Below are 22,771 nucleotides of genomic sequence, written 5' to 3' on the forward strand. Positions count from 1 at the left end.
TGGCAAGCAATCAACTGTCCACGAGGGAAGCATTGGTCCACTTGGCAAGCATTGTCTGTCCACGAGGGAAGCATTGGTCAACTTGGCAAGCATCGACTGTCCATGGGGGGGTGCCTATCCTACACCGGGGAAACCTTTTTCCATGTGGTGTACAGCAATGCACATTAGTGAGAGGGGGTTTTAGCACACACTTAGAACAGCTACAGTGGTATTGAGTTTAGTGTACCTTTGCAAAACCCAGAACCACACTGGACATCCCAAATTGGATACTTACTATCAATGTACTGAAACAAATCTGAGATATGTTTCATAACAAAAGCTGCTCTACAAGGCTCTCCTTGTCCCATTCTTTAGGGACATTCCTGAAAGGATATAGGAATGCAGAGGGTTTACAGAACCAGTGCTCTACATGCTAAATCTGTGTTCCGAGTTGAGGGTTTGGTGCAGGTTTCAAGCCATTCTGACAATTTCTACATGAAATATGATCATTTGAAGGGTGTCCATTTGAGAAGCATTTCCCATTGAAAACATTTTCAATGCAAAAGTACCCCAAAATGACAGTTGTGTGGCACTGGCATGCTCGGTCCCAGCAGGTCCAAACCAAGCCTACTGTACTCCACTTGGGTCTGGCAACAACATACTAAAAGATCAGAGCTCACGCATGTTCAGAAAAAAAATGACTCCAATCTGACCAACTATGAAAGAGGGTGTTGCGGGCTATAAGCCTAACAGTGTCTTCGCCTAGATTTCTCAATTAAACAATCTTTTTTCCCCAAGGGACTTGGAGAGTTTTCACTTCACATGACTATAGTAGGCCATGTCCCCGCTCTGTGTGTGAAATATGGGATCTCTGAGGCTTCAGAAAGTCCTGTAATGTAATATTTAATGTACACAAAACTGTTCCCTAATGGACACAGTGTCATTTTGGGAAACCTGGCGACCTTGCAAACTTTGAGGCTCATTGTCAGTGTCTTGCCATGCACCGATGGGCACAAAAATCATGTCACACATTGTCCTCGAAGCCAACTTTAAAGCAGAAAAGGAATCAAGTGTCTAGTTGTAGCAGAAAGGTCATGACCACCATGAAATGTTGTAAAGGTCAACCGCAATGTCAATTCGGGAAACAGAAACGCTTCCTAAATTGACGTCAATTCAGGAAACATTAATGCTTCCTTAACTGACATCACCAAATTGGACACTTCCTTTCAAAGTACAGCCTTGCACTTTACTGCGTGAGTGTTTAAGCACACCCTGAGACCAGCTAAGCTGGTCCTGAGTTGATTGGACCTCAGGAAGACCCAAACCACACCTTGACCTTATGGCAAATGGACGCCATCAATTTGGACACTTCCTATTAACTTAGAGTCTTGCGCCTCGGTGTATGGGGGTTCTAGAATGCCCTGAGACCAATTAAGCTAGCCCTGAGTTGATTGGATTTCAGGAAGTGCCAAAACCACACCTTGCCCATTCGGGAACCCATAAAGTATCCCAAAATGACAGTTGTGTGGCACTGGCATGCTAGGTCCCAGCAGGTCCAAACCAAGCCTACTGTACTCCACTTGGGTCTGGCAACAACATACTAAAAGATCAGAGCTCACGCATGTTCAGAAAAAAAATGACTCCAATCTGACCAACTATGAAAGAGGGTGTTGCGGGCTATAAGCCTAACAGTGTCTTCGCCTAGATTTCTCAAATAAACAATCTTTTTTCCCCAAGGGACTTGGAGAGTTTTCACTTCACATGACTATAGTAGGCCATGTCCCCGCTCTGTGTGTGAAATATGGGATCTCTGAGGCTTCAGAAAGTCCTGTAATGTAATATTTAATGTACACAAAACTGTTCCCTAATGGACACAGTGTCATTTTGGGAAACCTGGCGACCTTGCAAACTTTGAGGCTCATTGTCAGTGTCTTGCCATGCACCGATGGGCACAAAAATCATGTCACACATTGTCCTCGAAGCCAACTTTAAAGCAGAAAAGGAATCAAGTGTCTAGTTGTAGCAGAAAGGTCATGACCACCATGAAATGTTGTAAAGGTCAACCGCAATGTCAATTCGGGAAACAGAAACGCTTCCTAAATTGACGTCAATTCAGGAAACATTAATGCTTCCTTAACTGACATCACCAAATTGGACACTTCCTTTCAAAGTACAGCCTTGCACTTTACTGCGTGAGTGTTTAAGCACACCCTGAGACCAGCTAAGCTGGTCCTGAGTTAATCGGACATCAGGAAGTAACTTAACCTCACCCTGACCATATGGCAAATGGCAGCATCAATTTGGACACTTTTTATTAACTTAGAGTTTTGCACCTTGGTGTGTGGGGGTTCTAGCATACCCTGAGACTAGCTACAGTGGGCTTGAGTGTAGTGTACCTTTGCAAAAACCAGAACCGCAATGTCAATTCAGGAAACAGAAACGCTTCCTAAATTGACGTCATTTCAGGAAACATTAATGCTTCCTTAACTGACATCACCAAATTGGACACTTCCTTTCAAAGTACAGCCTTGCACTTTACTGTGTGAGTGTTTAAGCACACCCTGAGACCAGCTAAGCTGGTCCTGAGTTGATTGGACATCAGGAAGTACCCAAACCACACCTTGACCATATGGCAAATGGACGCCATCAATTTGGACACTTCTTATTAACTTAGAGTATTTTACCTTGGTGTGTGGGGGTTTTAGCATGCCCTGAGAATAGCTACAGTGGGCCTGAGTGTAGTGTACCTTTGCAAAGACCAGAACCGCAATGTCAATTTGGGAAACAGAAACGCTTCCTAAATAGACGTCAATTCAGGAAACATTAATGCTTCCTGAACTGACATCACCAAATTGGACACTTCCTTTCAAAGTACAGCCTTGCACTTTACTGTGTGAGTGTTTAAGCACACCCTGAGACCAGCTAAGCTGGTCCTGAGTTGATTGGACATCAGGAAGTACCCAAACCACACCTTGACCATATGGCAAATGGACGCCATCAATTTGGACACTTCTTATTAACTTAGAGTATTTTACCTTGGTGTGTGGGGGTTTTAGCATGCCCTGAGACTAGCTACAGTGGGCCTGAGTGTAGTGTACCTTTGCAAAGACCAGAACCGCAATGTCAATTTGGGAAACAGAAACGCTTCCTAAATAGACGTCAATTCAGGAAACATTAATGCTTCCTGAACTGACATCACCAAATTGGACACTTCCTTTCAAAGTACAGCCTTGCACTTTACTGTGTGAGTGTTTAAGCACACCCTGAGACCAGCTAAGCTGGTCCTGAGTTGATTGGACATCAGGAAGTACCCAAACCACACCTTGACCATATGGCAAATGGACGCCATCAATTTGGACACTTCTTATTAACTTAGAGTATTTTACCTTGGTGTGTGGGGGTTTTAGCATGCCCTGAGAATAGCTACAGTGGGCCTGAGTGTAGTGTACCTTTGCAAAAACCAGAACCGCAATGTCAATTCGGGAAACAGAAACGCTTCCTAAATTGACGTCAATTCAGGAAACATTAATGCTTCCTAAACTGACCTCACCAAATTGGACACTTCCCCCCTTTCAAAATGAAAACCGCTTGATCTTGGGGGCTGACGCTGAAATATGTTGATCCTTGGACACTCTAGAGCAATCTAAGTTTTGATTCATATCTGTGAGATGTTTGTAGGCCGTACGGGAAAGGCGTACAGTGCCAATAGGTTTATATGGCGGCTGTACATTCCTTTATTTCCACACTTAACGGAGAGCTAGGAGGCTGATATTCCAGTATGTTAGTGTCAACACTTGGTACTTTAACATCACCGAGCGATAGCCTCCTTTACCGCACCAGTTTGGAGAAACAGGCATGTACAGCCGCCATAGGTCGGTGTACAACCGCCATAGGTTTACATGTTAAAATTAATGAAACGTCGTAGAGCTTCACGGATGGTTTCATTTGAAAGCTAGCCTAGGAATTAGTGGGGGTAGGTTGTGGTTCTGAGTAGCTACCAACTTCTACACTGGAGATATAGCCTATCTGGCAAACGGTTATAACCAAAGTTATAACCGTTTGCCAGAAAATGGGCAAAATTAACGGAACGTTGTAGAGCTTCACGGATGGTTTCATTTGAAAGCTAGCCTAGGAATTAGTGGGATGAGGTGGTGGTTGGGAGAGGCTATGACCTTGCACTCTGGAGATATTGCCAACCTAACCCTAACCTAACCAAAAAGCACCGCATAGACAATGCATTGGGTTAGAGTTAGGGTTATAACAAATATCGCAAAATTAACGGAACGTCGTAGAGCTTCACTGATGGTCTCATTTGAAAGCTAGCCTAGGAATTAGTGGGATGAGGTGGTGGTTGGGAGAGGCTATGACCTTGCACTCTGGAGATATTGCCAACCTAACCCTAACCTAACCAAAAAGCACCGCATAGACAATGCATTGACATGTATAGACAATGCATTGACATGTATCGAAAAATTTACGGAACGTCGTAGAGCTTCACGGATGGTCTCATTTGAAAGCTAGCCTAGGAATTAGTGGGATGAGGTGGTGGTTGGGAGAGGCTATGACCTTGCACTCTGGAGATATTGCCAACCTAACCCTAACCTAACCAAAAAGCACCGCATAGACAATGCATTGACATGTATAGACAATGCATTGACATGTATCGAAAAATTAACGGAACGTCGTAGAACTTCACGGATGGTCTCATTTGAAAGCTAGCCTAGGAATTAGTGGGGGTAGGTGGTGGTTCTGAGTAGCTACCAACTTCTACACTGGAGATATAGCCTAACTGGCAAACGGTTATAACTTTGGTTATAACCGTTTGCCAGAAAATAGGCAAAATTAAGGGAACGTCGTAGAGCTTCACGGATGGTTTCATTTGAAAGCTAGCCTAGGAATTAGTGGGGGTAGGTGGTGGTTGGGAGAGGCTATGACCTTGCACTTTGGAGATATTGACCCGTACACTCACCATGCAAACCTATTGCGGCTGTACACCGACCTATGCCGGCTGTACACGCCACATTTCTCCAAAGTGGTGGGGGCTAGGAGGCTGTAAAGCGGGGGTCCTCAAGTACCAAAGGGTGGGATGAACATACTTTGAGATCAGCCTCCTACCCCCAGCCACTTTGGAGATATTGACCTGAGACAGGCGTGTACAGCCGCCATAGGTCGGTGTACAGCCGCAATAGGTTTGCATGGTGAGTGTCCAGGCCAATATCTCCAAAGTGGCTGGGGGTAGGAGGCTCATAATGTAACCTCAGCATCCTCTTACCATAAGGGACAAGCCCTCCGAATACCGTAAGGATTGGAGAAAGTTGAATTTTACCCTCTCGGCTGCTCTAAGTCAATTTTGAGTTTTTGAGATTTTAGTCAAAAATTCAAATTGCTCGGATTGCCTCGAAACACAGCACACTCAAAGAGTACCATGGAGGTATGAACATACTGCCATATCAGCCTCCTAGCCCCTGTCACTTTGGAGATATTGACCCGTACACTCATAATGCAAACCTATTGCGGCTGTACACCGCCCTATGGCGGCTGTACACGCCTGTCTCAGGTCAATATATCCAAAGTGGCTGGGGGTAGGAGGCTGATCTCAGAGTATCTTCATGCCACTCCTTGGTACTTGAAGACCCCCGCTGTACAGCCTCCTAGCCTCCACCGTTTTGGAGAAATGTGGCGTGTACAGCCGCCATTGCTTTTGTACACAAACCTATGGCGGCGGTACACGCCACATTTCTCCAAAGTGGTGGGGGCTAGGAGGCTATAAAGCGGGGGTCCTCAAGTTCCAAAGGGTGGGATGAACATACTCTGAGATCAGCCTCCTACTCCCAACCGATCGTGAGAAACGGCCGCGTACAGCCCCCACATGTCAGTGTACACGGGTCAATATCTCCAAAGATTCTTGGTCTAGGAGGCTGATATGGCAGTATGTTCATGTCTCCATGGTGTACTGTTACTGTGCACAGGTTTCGAGCCAATCCGAGCAATTTTAATTTTAACATGTAAACCTATGGCGGTTGTACACCGACCTATGGCGGCTGTACACGCCTGTTTCTCCAAACTGGTGCATGATAGGAGGCTATCGCTCGGTGGTGTTAAAGTACCAAGTGTTGACACTAACATACTGGAATATCAGCCTCCTAGCTCTCCGTTAAGTGTGGAAATAAAGGAATGTACAGCCGCCATATAAACCTATTGGCACTGTACGCCTTTCCCGTACGGCCTACAAACATCCCACAGATATGAATCAAAACTTAGATTGCTCTAGAGTGTCCAAGGATCAACATATTTCAGCGTCAGCCCCCAAGATTAAGTGGTTTTCTTAATTGATCAAAATGATCAATTCTTGCACAGAAGGGTGTTGTACTCTTAGAGCCTGACAGTGTCCTGGGTCAAATTTGGAGATAATTAAGGATTTTTTTTTTCTAGAGGGGTTAGCTGAAATTTCTCTGCACAGTCTCGAAGGACACTCACTCATGACCCACTGACCCGATTCTGAGGCCGTCTAGTGCTTTCAGAACCCCCTCTGTACAGTAAAACAATGTGCGTGTACAGGCGCCATAGGAATTCGGCGGCTGTACACATTCTCCCTAAGTCGCTTCCCGTAACCCGACCGAAGGTAGCAGAGACGAAAGCTCTGCACATTCTGCAATGGCAGGGCATGCTGAGTAACTGACCCGAGTACTGTGTCTGTACTTTGCATTTAAAGGTCCTCAGGGAGCTGTGACCTTTGTTTCAAAAGGTCATGTGTACAACGGCAACAGTTTCAATGGTGAGGACATTCCTATGGCGGTTGTACACATCATCTTTTTAATTTTTAAAGGTGTTGTCAAAGCAGTAGGAGGCTGATCTCAGAGTATGTTCATCCCACCCTTTGGTACTTGAGGACCCCCGCTTTATAGCCTCCTAGCCCCCACCGCTTTGGAGAAATTTGGCGTGTACAGCCGCCATACATTCCTATGGCGGCTGTACACATCATCTCCAAATTGACAGGGGCTAGGAGGCTGATATGGCAGTATGTTTATGTCTCCATGGTGTACTGTTACTGTGCATAGGTTTCGAGCAAATCGGAGCAATTTTAATTTTAAAATGTAAACCTATTGCTGTTGTACACGAACTCTGTGGCGCCTGTACACGCCTGTGTACTGTAGCGTATTAAAAGAAATCGAGCGGTCCGATCGGTCCGAAACCCGTACGGCCCTTTGTCCTCGAGGTGCCGATCACGCACGCCGGATTTCGTGCCGAACGGACCGCTCTGAATACCCCGTTCTCTGATTGGCCCATATGGGACGCTCCGATTGGTCCGCCGTACAGAGGGCCCATAGGCCCCGAGGGCCTGATCACGCTCACCGAAGGGCGTGCCGATCGGAAAACTTTGAAAATGGAGCTCTCTGATTGGTCCGAAACTCCGCACGCCGTTAGGCCACGGTCGGGCCTCCACCCTGACCGGACGTCAGCCCGATCGGTGGGGGTCAAACTCAAAACCGGCCCGAGACACTTTTGGCCACCAAGGGGCTCATCGGCGCCCTCCGGAGGGCGCACGGTTCGGATTTGGCGAGGCCACGCCCAAAAACGGCGTCCCGAGAGGTCGCGCGGTCTGGGACGCCGTTTTTGAATGAAAAGTGCCTGGGCTGTACACTCGTCCAAGGAACCTGCCTGGGTTGTACACCATTTGGGCCATTGTACTGTAAATCCCACTTCTGGACATGATCGCTACTCAAATGGACAACAAGTGTCCCATTTGGGCCATTGTACTGTAAATCCCACTTCTGGACTGAATCGCTACTCAAATGGACAATACGTTTCCCATTTGGCCCAGTGAAGAGTAAACCTCCCTTCCGGAGAGTTTACTCTTCTAGTCTAAAGTTTCCAACTTGATTAATGATACGTGACTGCCATCAGGTGGACTTAACACGTCGGTACAACAAAATAACCCAATTGGACAAATGTTTCCCAAAGACCCCCATGCAGCGCATGCCAAAGTGACGACCCCAAATCATTTGGGGACACATTTGTCCACCGTCAATGCAAATAGATACCCAAATGGACGGAACGGGGGAAGCATTCCCCCAATCGGTCCACGGACCGATTTTTGTCAATTTGGGAAGCATTTGGGAAGCAGCAATACCGACCGCGCCACCAGAGGGCGCCGTCGACCGTCCACCCGGGAAGCATTTGTCACTTCGGGTTTCCCAGGGGGCTGTCCGCGAGGGAAGCATCTGTCCACTTGGCAAGCATCGTCCGTCCACGAGGGAAGCATCGGTCCACTTGGCAAGCAATCGTCCACGAGGGAAGCATTGGTCCACTTGGCAAGCAATCGTCCACGAGGGAAGCATCGGTCCACTTGGCAAGCAATCGTCCACGAGGGAAGCATTGGTCCACTTGGCAAGCAATCGTCTGTCCACGAGGGAAGCATTGGTCCACTTGGCAAGCAATCGACTGTCCACGAGGGAAGCATTGGTCCACTTGGCAAGCAATCAACTGTCCACGAGGGAAGCATTGGTCCACTTGGCAAGCATTGTCTGTCCACGAGGGAAGCATTGGTCAACTTGGCAAGCATCGACTGTCCATGGGGGGGTGCCTATCCTACACCGGGGAAACCTTTTTCCATGTGGTGTACAGCAATGCACATTAGTGAGAGGGGGTTTTAGCACACACTTAGAACAGCTACAGTGGTATCGAGTTTAGTGTACCTTTGCAAAACCCAGAACCACACTGGACATCCCAAATTGGATACTTACTATCAATGTACTGAAACAAATCTGAGATATGTTTCATAACAAAAGCTGCTCTACAAGGCTCTCCTTGTCCCATTCTTTAGGGACATTCCTGAAAGGATATAGGAATGCAGAGGGTTTACAGAACCAGTGCTCTACATGCTAAATCTGTGTTCCGAGTTGAGGGTTTGGTGCAGGTTTCAAGCCATTCTGACAATTTCTACATGAAATATGATCATTTGAAGGGTGTCCATTTGAGAAGCATTTCCCATTGAAAACATTTTCAATGCAAAAGTACCCCAAAATGACAGTTGTGTGGCACTGGCATGCTCGGTCCCAGCAGGTCCAAACCAAGCCTACTGTACTCCACTTGGGTCTGGCAACAACATACTAAAAGATCAGAGCTCACGCATGTTCAGAAAAAAAATGACTCCAATCTGACCAACTATGAAAGAGGGTGTTGCGGGCTATAAGCCTAACAGTGTCTTCGCCTAGATTTCTCAAATAAACAATCTTTTTTCCCCAAGGGACTTGGAGAGTTTTCACTTCACATGACTGTAGTAGGCCATGTCCCCGCTCTGTGTGTGAAATATGGGATCTCTGAGGCTTCAGAAAGTCCTGTAATGTAATATTTAATGTACACAAAACTGTTCCCTAATGGACACAGTGTCATTTTGGGAAACCTGGCGACCTTGCAAACTTTGAGGCTCATTGTCAGTGTCTTGCCATGCACCGATGGGCACAAAAATCATGTCACACATTGTCCTCGAAGCCAACTTTAAAGCAGAAAAGGAATCAAGTGTCTAGTTGTAGCAGAAAGGTCATGACCACCATGAAATGTTGTAAAGGTCAACCGCAATGTCAATTCGGGAAACAGAAACGCTTCCTAAATTGACGTCAATTCAGGAAACATTAATGCTTCCTTAACTGACATCACCAAATTGGACACTTCCTTTCAAAGTACAGCCTTGCACTTTACTGTGTGAGTGTTTAAGCACACCCTGAGACCAGCTAAGCTGGTCCTGAGTTGATTGGACCTCAGGAAGACCCAAACCACACCTTGACCTTATGGCAAATGGACGCCATCAATTTGGACACTTCCTATTAACTTAGAGTCTTGCGCCTCGGTGTATGGGGGTTCTAGAATGCCCTGAGACCAATTAAGCTAGCCCTGAGTTGATTGGATTTCAGGAAGTGCCAAAACCACACCTTGCCCATTCGGGAACCCATAAAGTATCCCAAAATGACAGTTGTGTGGCACTGGCATGCTCGGTCCCAGCAGGTCCAAACCAAGCCTACTGTACTCCACTTGGGTCTGGCAACAACATACTAAAAGATCAGAGCTCACGCATGTTCAGAAAAAAAATGACTCCAATCTGACCAACTATGAAAGAGGGTGTTGCGGGCTATAAGCCTAACAGTGTCTTCGCCTAGATTTCTCAAATAAACAATCTTTTTTCCCCAAGGGACTTGGAGAGTTTTCACTTCACATGACTGTAGTAGGCCATGTCCCCGCTCTGTGTGTGAAATATGGGATCTCTGAGGCTTCAGAAAGTCCTGTAATGTAATATTTAATGTACACAAAACTGTTCCCTAATGGACACAGTGTCATTTTGGGAAACCTGGCGACCTTGCAAACTTTGAGGCTCATTGTCAGTGTCTTGCCATGCACCGATGGGCACAAAAATCATGTCACACATTGTCCTCGAAGCCAACTTTAAAGCAGAAAAGGAATCAAGTGTCTAGTTGTAGCAGAAAGGTCATGACCACCATGAAATGTTGTAAAGGTCAACTGTCCACGAGGGAAGCATCGGTCCACTTGGCAAGCAATCGTCCACCCGGGAAGCATTTGTCACTTCGGGGCCCCCAGGGGACTGTCCGCAAGGGAAGCATCTGTCCACTTGGCAAGCATCGTCCGTCCACGAGGGAAGCATTGGTCCACTTTGCAAGCAATCGTCCACGAGGGAAGCATTGGTCCACTTGGCAAGCAATCGACTGGCCACGAGGGACACATTTGTCCACTTGGCAAGCATCGTCTGTCCACGAGGGAAGCATCGGTCCACTTGGCAAGCAATCGACTGGCCACGAGGGACACATTCGTCCACTTGGCAAGCATCGTCTGTCCACGAGGGAAGCATTGGTCCACTTGGCATGCAATCGACTGTCCACGAGGGAAGCATTGGTCCACTTGGCAAGCAATCAACTGTCCACGAGGGAAGCATTGGTCCACTTGGCATGCAATCGACTGTCCACGAGGGAAGCATTGGTCCACTTGGCAAGCAATCAACTGTCCACGAGGGAAGCATTGGTCCACTTGGCAAGCATTGTCTGTCCACGAGGGAAGCATTGGTCAACTTGGCAAGCATCGACTGTCCATGGGGGGGTGCTTATCCTACACCGGGGAAACCTTTTTCCATATGGTGTACAGCAATGCACATTAGTGAGAGGGGGTTTTAGCACACCCTTAGAACAGCTACAGTGGTATTGAGTTTAGTGTACCTTTGCAAAACCCAGAACCACACTGGACATCCCAAATTGGATACTTACTATCAATGTACTGAAACAAATCTGAGATATGTTTCATAACAAAAGCTGCTCTACAAGGCTCTCCTTGTCCCATTCTTGAGGGACATTCCTGAAAGGATATAGGAATGCAGAGGGTTTACAGAACCAGTGCTCTACATGCTGAAATCTGTGTTCCGAGTTGAGGGTTTGGTGCAGGTTTCAAGCCATTCTGACAATTTCTACATGAAATATGATCATTTGAAGGGTGTCCATTTGAGAAGCATTTCCCATTGAAAACATTTTCAATGCAAAAGTACCCCAAAATGACAGTTGTGTGGCACTGGCATGCTCGGTCCCAGCAGGTCCAAACCAAGCCTACTGTACTCCACTTGGGTCTGGCAACAACATACTAAAAGATCAGAGCTCACGCATGTTCAGAAAAAAAATGACTCCAATCTGACCAACTATGAAAGAGGGTGTTGCGGGCTATAAGCCTAACAGTGTCTTCGCCTAGATTTCTCAAATAAACAATCTTTTTTCCCCAAGGGACTTGGAGAGTTTTCACTTCACATGACTGTAGTAGGCCATGTCCCCGCTCTGTGTGTGAAATATGGGATCTCTGAGGCTTCAGAAAGTCCTGTAATGTAATATTTAATGTACACAAAACTGTTCCCTAATGGACACAGTGTCATTTTGGGAAACCTGGCGACCTTGCAAACTTTGAGGCTCATTGTCAGTGTCTTGCCATGCACCGATGGGCACAAAAATCATGTCACACATTGTCCTCGAAGCCAACTTTAAAGCAGAAAAGGAATCAAGTGTCTAGTTGTAGCAGAAAGGTCATGACCACCATGAAATGTTGTAAAGGTCAACTGTCCACGAGGGAAGCATCGGTCCACTTGGCAAGCAATCGTCCACCCGGGAAGCATTTGTCACTTCGGGGCCCCCAGGGGACTGTCCGCGAGGGAAGCATCTGTCCACTTGGCAAGCATCGTCCGTCCACGAGGGAAGCATTGGTCCACTTTGCAAGCAATCGTCCACGAGGGAAGCATTGGTCCACTTGGCAAGCAATCGACTGGCCACGAGGGACACATTTGTCCACTTGGCAAGCATCGTCTGTCCACGAGGGAAGCATCGGTCCACTTGGCAAGCAATCGACTGGCCACGAGGGACACATTCGTCCACTTGGCAAGCATCGTCTGTCCACGAGGGAAGCATTGGTCCACTTGGCATGCAATCGACTGTCCACGAGGGAAGCATTGGTCCACTTGGCAAGCAATCAACTGTCCACGAGGGAAGCATTGGTCCACTTGGCATGCAATCGACTGTCCACGAGGGAAGCATTGGTCCACTTGGCAAGCAATCAACTGTCCACGAGGGAAGCATTGGTCCACTTGGCAAGCATTGTCTGTCCACGAGGGAAGCATTGGTCAACTTGGCAAGCATCGACTGTCCATGGGGGGGTGCTTATCCTACACCGGGGAAACCTTTTTCCATATGGTGTACAGCAATGCACATTAGTGAGAGGGGGTTTTAGCACACCCTTAGAACAGCTACAGTGGTATTGAGTTTAGTGTACCTTTGCAAAACCCAGAACCACACTGGACATCCCAAATTGGATACTTACTATCAATGTACTGAAACAAATCTGAGATATGTTTCATAACAAAAGCTGCTCTACAAGGCTCTCCTTGTCCCATTCTTGAGGGACATTCCTGAAAGGATATAGGAATGCAGAGGGTTTACAGAACCAGTGCTCTACATGCTGAAATCTGTGTTCCGAGTTGAGGGTTTGGTGCAGGTTTCAAGCCATTCTGACAATTTCTACATGAAATATGATCATTTGAAGGGTGTCCATTTGAGAAGCATTTCCCATTGAAAACATTTTCAATGCAAAAGTACCCCAAAATGACAGTTGTGTGGCACTGGCATGCTCGGTCCCAGCAGGTCCAAACCAAGCCTACTGTACTCCACTTGGGTCTGGCAACAACATACTAAAAGATCAGAGCTCACGCATGTTCAGAAAAAAAATGACTCCAATCTGACCAACTATGAAAGAGGGTGTTGCGGGCTATAAGCCTAACAGTGTCTTCGCCTAGATTTCTCAAATAAACAATCTTTTTTCCCCAAGGGACTTGGAGAGTTTTCACTTCACATGACTGTAGTAGGCCATGTCCCCGCTCTGTGTGTGAAATATGGGATCTCTGAGGCTTCAGAAAGTCCTGTAATGTAATATTTAATGTACACAAAACTGTTCCCTAATGGACACAGTGTCATTTTGGGAAACCTGGCGACCTTGCAAACTTTGAGGCTCATTGTCAGTGTCTTGCCATGCACCGATGGGCACAAAAATCATGTCACACATTGTCCTCGAAGCCAACTTTAAAGCAGAAAAGGAATCAAGTGTCTAGTTGTAGCAGAAAGGTCATGACCACCATGAAATGTTGTAAAGGTCAACTGTCCACGAGGGAAGCATCGGTCCACTTGGCAAGCAATCGTCCACCCGGGAAGCATTTGTCACTTCGGGGCCCCCAGGGGGCTGTCCGCGAGGGAAGCATCTGTCCACTTGGCAAGCATCGTCCGTCCACGAGGGAAGCATTGGTCCACTTGGCAAGCAATCGTCCACGAGGGAAGCATTGGTCCACTTGGCAAGCAATCGACTGGCCACGAGGGACACATTTGTCCACTTGGCAAGCATCGTCTGTCCACGAGGGAAGCATCGGTCCACTTGGCAAGCAATCGACTGGCCACGAGGGACACATTCGTCCACTTGGCAAGCATCGTCTGTCCACGAGGGAAGCATTGGTCCACTTGGCATGCAATCGACTGTCCACGAGGGAAGCATTGGTCCACTTGGCAAGCAATCAACTGTCCACGAGGGAAGCATTGGTCCACTTGGCATGCAATCGACTGTCCACGAGGGAAGCATTGGTCCACTTGGCAAGCAATCAACTGTCCACGAGGGAAGCATTGGTCCACTTGGCAAGCATTGTCTGTCCACGAGGGAAGCATTGGTCAACTTGGCAAGCATCGACTGTCCATGGGGGGGTGCTTATCCTACACCGGGGAAACCTTTTTCCATATGGTGTACAGCAATGCACATTAGTGAGAGGGGGTTTTAGCACACCCTTAGAACAGCTACAGTGGTATTGAGTTTAGTGTACCTTTGCAAAACCCAGAACCACACTGGACATCCCAAATTGGATACTTACTATCAATGTACTGAAACAAATCTGAGATATGTTTCATAACAAAAGCTGCTCTACAAGGCTCTCCTTGTCCCATTCTTGAGGGACATTCCTGAAAGGATATAGGAATGCAGAGGGTTTACAGAACCAGTGCTCTACATGCTGAAATCTGTGTTCCGAGTTGAGGGTTTGGTGCAGGTTTCAAGCCATTCTGACAATTTCTACATGAAATATGATCATTTGAAGGGTGTCCATTTGAGAAGCATTTCCCATTGAAAACATTTTCAATGCAAAAGTACCCCAAAATGACAGTTGTGTGGCACTGGCATGCTCGGTCCCAGCAGGTCCAAACCAAGCCTACTGTACTCCACTTGGGTCTGGCAACAACATACTAAAAGATCAGAGCTCACGCATGTTCAGAAAAAAAATGACTCCAATCTGACCAACTATGAAAGAGGGTGTTGCGGGCTATAAGCCTAACAGTGTCTTCGCCTAGATTTCTCAAATAAACAATCTTTTTTCCCCAAGGGACTTGGAGAGTTTTCACTTCACATGACTGTAGTAGGCCATGTCCCCGCTCTGTGTGTGAAATATGGGATCTCTGAGGCTTCAGAAAGTCCTGTAATGTAATATTTAATGTACACAAAACTGTTCCCTAATGGACACAGTGTCATTTTGGGAAACCTGGCGACCTTGCAAACTTTGAGGCTCATTGTCAGTGTCTTGCCATGCACCGATGGGCACAAAAATCATGTCACACATTGTCCTCGAAGCCAACTTTAAAGCAGAAAAGGAATCAAGTGTCTAGTTGTAGCAGAAAGGTCATGACCACCATGAAATGTTGTAAAGGTCAACTGTCCACGAGGGAAGCATCGGTCCACTTGGCAAGCAATCGTCCACCCGGGAAGCATTTGTCACTTCGGGGCCCCCAGGGGGCTGTCCGCGAGGGAAGCATCTGTCCACTTGGCAAGCATCGTCCGTCCACGAGGGAAGCATTGGTCCACTTGGCAAGCAATCGTCCACGAGGGAAGCATTGGTCCACTTGGCAAGCAATCGACTGGCCACGAGGGACACATTTGTCCACTTGGCAAGCATCGTCTGTCCACGAGGGAAGCATCGGTCCACTTGGCAAGCAATCGACTGGCCACGAGGGACACATTCGTCCACTTGGCAAGCATCGTCTGTCCACGAGGGAAGCATTGGTCCACTTGGCATGCAATCGACTGTCCACGAGGGAAGCATTGGTCCACTTGGCAAGCAATCAACTGTCCACGAGGGAAGCATTGGTCCACTTGGCATGCAATCGACTGTCCACGAGGGAAGCATTGGTCCACTTGGCAAGCAATCAACTGTCCACGAGGGAAGCATTGGTCCACTTGGCAAGCATTGTCTGTCCACGAGGGAAGCATTGGTCCACTTGGCAAGCAATCAACTGTCCACGAGGGAAGCATTGGTCCACTTGGCAAGCATTGTCTGTCCACGAGGGAAGCATTGGTCAACTTGGCAAGCATCGACTGTCCATGGGGGGGTGCTTATCCTACACCGGGGAAACCTTTTTCCATATGGTGTACAGCAATGCACATTAGTGAGAGGGGGTTTTAGCACACCCTTAGAACAGCTACAGTGGTATTGAGTTTAGTGTACCTTTGCAAAACCCAGAACCACACTGGACATCCCAAATTGGATACTTACTATCAATGTACTGAAACAAATCTGAGATATGTTTCATAACAAAAGCTGCTCTACAAGGCTCTCCTTGTCCCATTCTTGAGGGACATTCCTGAAAGGATATAGGAATGCAGAGGGTTTACAGAACCAGTGCTCTACATGCTGAAATCTGTGTTCCGAGTTGAGGGTTTGGTGCAGGTTTCAAGCCATTCTGACAATTTCTACATGAAATATGATCATTTGAAGGGTGTCCATTTGAGAAGCATTTCCCATTGAAAACATTTTCAATGCAAAAGTACCCCAAAATGACAGTTGTGTGGCACTGGCATGCTCGGTCCCAGCAGGTCCAAACCAAGCCTACTGTACTCCACTTGGGTCTGGCAACAACATACTAAAAGATCAGAGCTCACGCATGTTCAGAAAAAAAATGACTCCAATCTGACCAACTATGAAAGAGGGTGTTGCGGGCTATAAGCCTAACAGTGTCTTCGCCTAGATTTCTCAAATAAACAATCTTTTTTCCCCAAGGGACTTGGAGAGTTTTCACTTCACATGACTGTAGTAGGCCATGTCCCCGCTCTGTGTGTGAAATATGGGATCTCTGAGGCTTCAGAAAGTCCTGTAATGTAATATTTAATGTACACAAAACTGTTCCCTAATGGACACAGTGTCATTTTGGGAAACCTGGCGACCTTGCAAACTTTGAGGCTCATTGTCAGTGTCTTGCCATGCACCGATGGGCACAAAAATCATGTCACACATTGTCCTCGAAGCCAACTTTAAAGCAGAAAAGGAATCAAGTGTCTAGTTGTAGCAGAAAGGTCATGACCACCATGAAATGTTGTAAAGGTCAACTGTCCACGAGGGAAGCATCGGTCCACTTGGCAAGCAATCGTCCACCCGGGAAGCATTTGTCACTTCGGGGCCCCCAGGGGGCTGTCCGCGAGGGAAGCATCTGTCCACTTGGCAAGCATCGTCCGTCCACGAGGGAAGCATTGGTCCACTTGGCAAGCAATCGTCCACGAGGGAAGCATTGGTCCACTTGGCAAGCAATCGACTGGCCACGAGGGACACATTTGTCCACTTGGCAAGCATCGTCTGTCCACGAGGGAAGCATCGGTCCACTTGGCAAGCAATCGACTGGCCACGAGGGACACATTCGTCCACTTGGCAAGCATCGTCTGTCCACGAGGGAAGCATTGGTCCACTTGGCATGCAATCGACTGTCCACGAGGGAAGCATTGGTCCACTTGGCAAGCAATCAACTGTCCACGAGGGAAGCATTGGTCCACTTGGCATGCAATCGACTGTCCACGAGGGAAGCATTGGTCCACTTGGCAAGCAATCAACTGTCCACGAGGGAAGCATTGGTCCACTTGGCAAGCATTGTCTGTCCACGAGGGAAGCATTGGTCAACTTGGCAAGCATCGACTGTCCATGGGGGGGTGCTTATCCTACACCGGGGAAACCTTTTTCCATATGGTGTACAGCAATGCACATTAGTGAGAGGGGGTTTTAGCACACCCTTAGAACAGCTACAGTGGTATTGAGTTTAGTGTACCTTTGCAAAACCCAGAACCACACTGGACATCCCAAATTGGATACTTACTATCAATGTACTGAAACAAATCTGAGATATGTTTCATAACAAAAGCTGCTCTACAAGGCTCTCCTTGTCCCATTCTTGAGGGACATTCCTGAAAGGATATAGGAATGCAGAGGGTTTACAGAACCAGTGCTCTACATGCTGAAATCTGTGTTCCGAGTTGAGGGTTTGGTGCAGGTTTCAAGCCATTCTGACAATTTCTACATGAAATATGATCATTTGAAGGGTGTCCATTTGAGAAGCATTTCCCATTGAAAACATTTTCAATGCAAAAGTACCCCAAAATGACAGTTGTGTGGCACTGGCATGCTCGGTCCCAGCAGGTCCAAACCAAGCCTACTGTACTCCACTTGGGTCTGGCAACAACATACTAAAAGATCAGAGCTCACGCATGTTCAGAAAAAAAATGACTCCAATCTGACCAACTATGAAAGAGGGTGTTGCGGGCTATAAGCCTAACAGTGTCTTCGCCTAGATTTCTCAAATAAACAATCTTTTTTCCCCAAGGGACTTGGAGAGTTTTCACTTCACATGACTGTAGTAGGCCATGTCCCCGCTCTGTGTGTGAAATATGGGATCTCTGAGGCTTCAGAAAGTCCTGTAATGTAATATTTAATGTACACAAAACTGTTCCCTAATGGACACAGTGTCATTTTGGGAAACCTGGCGACCTTGCAAACTTTGAGGCTCATTGTCAGTGTCTTGCCATGCACCGATGGGCACAAAAATCATGTCACACATTGTCCTCGAAGCCAACTTTAAAGCAGAAAAGGAATCAAGTGTCTAGTTGTAGCAGAAAGGTCATGACCACCATGAAATGTTGTAAAGGTCAACTGTCCACGAGGGAAGCATCGGTCCACTTGGCAAGCAATCGTCCACCCGGGAAGCATTTGTCACTTCGGGGCCCCCAGGGGGCTGTCCGCGAGGGAAGCATCTGTCCACTTGGCAAGCATCGTCCGTCCACGAGGGAAGCATTGGTCCACTTGGCAAGCAATCGTCCACGAGGGAAGCATTGGTCCACTTGGCAAGCAATCGACTGGCCACGAGGGACACATTTGTCCACTTGGCAAGCATCGTCTGTCCACGAGGGAAGCATCGGTCCACTTGGCAAGCAATCGACTGGCCACGAGGGACACATTCGTCCACTTGGCAAGCATCGTCTGTCCACGAGGGAAGCATTGGTCCACTTGGCATGCAATCGACTGTCCACGAGGGAAGCATTGGTCCACTTGGCAAGCAATCAACTGTCCACGAGGGAAGCATTGGTCCACTTGGCATGCAATCGACTGTCCACGAGGGAAGCATTGGTCCACTTGGCAAGCAATCAACTGTCCACGAGGGAAGCATTGGTCCACTTGGCAAGCATTGTCTGTCCACGAGGGAAGCATTGGTCAACTTGGCAAGCATCGACTGTCCATGGGGGGGTGCTTATCCTACACCGGGGAAACCTTTTTCCATATGGTGTACAGCAATGCACATTAGTGAGAGGGGGTTTTAGCACACCCTTAGAACAGCTACAGTGGTATTGAGTTTAGTGTACCTTTGCAAAACCCAGAACCACACTGGACATCCCAAATTGGATACTTACTATCAATGTACTGAAACAAATCTGAGATATGTTTCATAACAAAAGCTGCTCTACAAGGCTCTCCTTGTCCCATTCTTGAGGGACATTCCTGAAAGGATATAGGAATGCAGAGGGTTTACAGAACCAGTGCTCTACATGCTGAAATCTGTGTTCCGAGTTGAGGGTTTGGTGCAGGTTTCAAGCCATTCTGACAATTTCTACATGAAATATGATCATTTGAAGGGTGTCCATTTGAGAAGCATTTCCCATTGAAAACATTTTCAATGCAAAAGTACCCCAAAATGACAGTTGTGTGGCACTGGCATGCTCGGTCCCAGCAGGTCCAAACCAAGCCTACTGTACTCCACTTGGGTCTGGCAACAACATACTAAAAGATCAGAGCTCACGCATGTTCAGAAAAAAAATGACTCCAATCTGACCAACTATGAAAGAGGGTGTTGCGGGCTATAAGCCTAACAGTGTCTTCGCCTAGATTTCTCAAATAAACAATCTTTTTTCCCCAAGGGACTTGGAGAGTTTTCACTTCACATGACTGTAGTAGGCCATGTCCCCGCTCTGTGTGTGAAATATGGGATCTCTGAGGCTTCAGAAAGTCCTGTAATGTAATATTTAATGTACACAAAACTGTTCCCTAATGGACACAGTGTCATTTTGGGAAACCTGGCGACCTTGCAAACTTTGAGGCTCATTGTCAGTGTCTTGCCATGCACCGATGGGCACAAAAATCATGTCACACATTGTCCTCGAAGCCAACTTTAAAGCAGAAAAGGAATCAAGTGTCTAGTTGTAGCAGAAAGGTCATGACCACCATGAAATGTTGTAAAGGTCAACTGTCCACGAGGGAAGCATCGGTCCACTTGGCAAGCAATCGTCCACCCGGGAAGCATTTGTCACTTCGGGGCCCCCAGGGGGCTGTCCGCGAGGGAAGCATCTGTCCACTTGGCAAGCATCGTCCGTCCACGAGGGAAGCATTGGTCCACTTGGCAAGCAATCGTCCACGAGGGAAGCATTGGTCCACTTGGCAAGCAATCGACTGGCCACGAGGGACACATTTGTCCACTTGGCAAGCATCGTCTGTCCACGAGGGAAGCATCGGTCCAATTGGCAAGCAATCGACTGGCCACGAGGGACACATTCGTCCACTTGGCAAGCATCGTCTGTCCACGAGGGAAGCATCGGTCCACTTGGCAAGCAATCGTCCACCCGGGAAGCATTTGTCACTTCGGGGCCCCCAGGGGGCTGTCCGCGAGGGAAGCATCTGTCCACTTGGCAAGCATCGTCCGTCCACGAGGGAAGCATTGGTCCACTTGGCAAGCAATCGTCCACGAGGGAAGCATTGGTCCACTTGGCATGCAATCGACTGTCCACGAGGGAAGCATTGGTCCACTTGGCAAGCAATCAACTGTCCACGAGGGAAGCATTGGTCCACTTGGCAAGCATTGTCTGTCCACGAGGGAAGCATTGGTCAACTTGGCAAGCATCGACTGTCCATGGGGGGGTGCTTATCCTACACCGGGGAAACCTTTTTCCATATGGTGTACAGCAATGCACATTAGTGAGAGGGGGTTTTAGCACACCCTTAGAACAGCTACAGTGGTATTGAGTTTAGTGTACCTTTGCAAAACCCAGAACCACACTGGACATCCCAAATTGGATACTTACTATCAATGTACTGAAACAAATCTGAGATATGTTTCATAACAAAAGCTGCTCTACAAGGCTCTCCTTGTCCCATTCTTGAGGGACATTCCTGAAAGGATATAGGAATGCAGAGGGTTTACAGAACCAGTGCTCTACATGCTGAAATCTGTGTTCCGAGTTGAGGGTTTGGTGCAGGTTTCAAGCCATTCTGACAATTTCTACATGAAATATGATCATTTGAAGGGTGTCCATTTGAGAAGCATTTCCCATTGAAAACATTTTCAATGCAAAAGTACCCCAAAATGACAGTTGTGTGGCACTGGCATGCTCGGTCCCAGCAGGTCCAAACCAAGCCTACTGTACTCCACTTGGGTCTGGCAACAACATACTAAAAGATCAGAGCTCACGCATGTTCAGAAAAAAAATGACTCCAATCTGACCAACTATGAAAGAGGGTGTTGCGGGCTATAAGCCTAACAGTGTCTTCGCCTAGATTTCTCAAATAAACAATCTTTTTTCCCCAAGGGACTTGGAGAGTTTTCACTTCACATGACTGTAGTAGGCCATGTCCCCGCTCTGTGTGTGAAATATGGGATCTCTGAGGCTTCAGAAAGTCCTGTAATGTAATATTTAATGTACACAAAACTGTTCCCTAATGGACACAGTGTCATTTTGGGAAACCTGGCGACCTTGCAAACTTTGAGGCTCATTGTCAGTGTCTTGCCATGCACCGATGGGCACAAAAATCATGTCACACATTGTCCTCGAAGCCAACTTTAAAGCAGAAAAGGAATCAAGTGTCTAGTTGTAGCAGAAAGGTCATGACCACCATGAAATGTTGTAAAGGTCAACTGTCCACGAGGGAAGCATCGGTCCACTTGGCAAGCAATCGTCCACCCGGGAAGCATTTGTCACTTCGGGGCCCCCAGGGGGCTGTCCGCGAGGGAAGCATCTGTCCACTTGGCAAGCATCGTCCGTCCACGAGGGAAGCATTGGTCCACTTGGCAAGCAATCGTCCACGAGGGAAGCATTGGTCCACTTGGCAAGCAATCGACTGGCCACGAGGGACACATTTGTCCACTTGGCAAGCATCGTCTGTCCACGAGGGAAGCATCGGTCCACTTGGCAAGCAATCGACTGGCCACGAGGGACACATTCGTCCACTTGGCAAGCATCGTCTGTCCACGAGGGAAGCATTGGTCCACTTGGCATGCAATCGACTGTCCACGAGGGAAGCATTGGTCCACTTGGCAAGCAATCAACTGTCCACGAGGGAAGCATTGGTCCACTTGGCATGCAATCGACTGTCCACGAGGGAAGCATTGGTCCACTTGGCAAGCAATCAACTGTCCACGAGGGAAGCATTGGTCCACTTGGCAAGCATTGTCTGTCCACGAGGGAAGCATTGGTCAACTTGGCAAGCATCGACTGTCCATGGGGGGGTGCTTATCCTACACCGGGGAAACCTTTTTCCATATGGTGTACAGCAATGCACATTAGTGAGAGGGGGTTTTAGCACACCCTTAGAACAGCTACAGTGGTATTGAGTTTAGTGTACCTTTGCAAAACCCAGAACCACACTGGACATCCCAAATTGGATACTTACTATCAATGTACTGAAACAAATCTGAGATATGTTTCATAACAAAAGCTGCTCTACAAGGCTCTCCTTGTCCCATTCTTGAGGGACATTCCTGAAAGGATATAGGAATGCAGAGGGTTTACAGAACCAGTGCTCTACATGCTGAAATCTGTGTTCCGAGTTGAGGGTTTGGTGCAGGTTTCAAGCCATTCTGACAATTTCTACATGAAATATGATCATTTGAAGGGTGTCCATTTGAGAAGCATTTCCCATTGAAAACATTTTCAATGCAAA

The sequence above is a fragment of the Borostomias antarcticus genome (genome assembly GCF_949987555.1).
Source record: "Borostomias antarcticus genome assembly, contig: scaffold_69, whole genome shotgun sequence".
NCBI lineage: Eukaryota > Metazoa > Chordata > Actinopteri > Stomiiformes > Stomiidae > Borostomias > Borostomias antarcticus.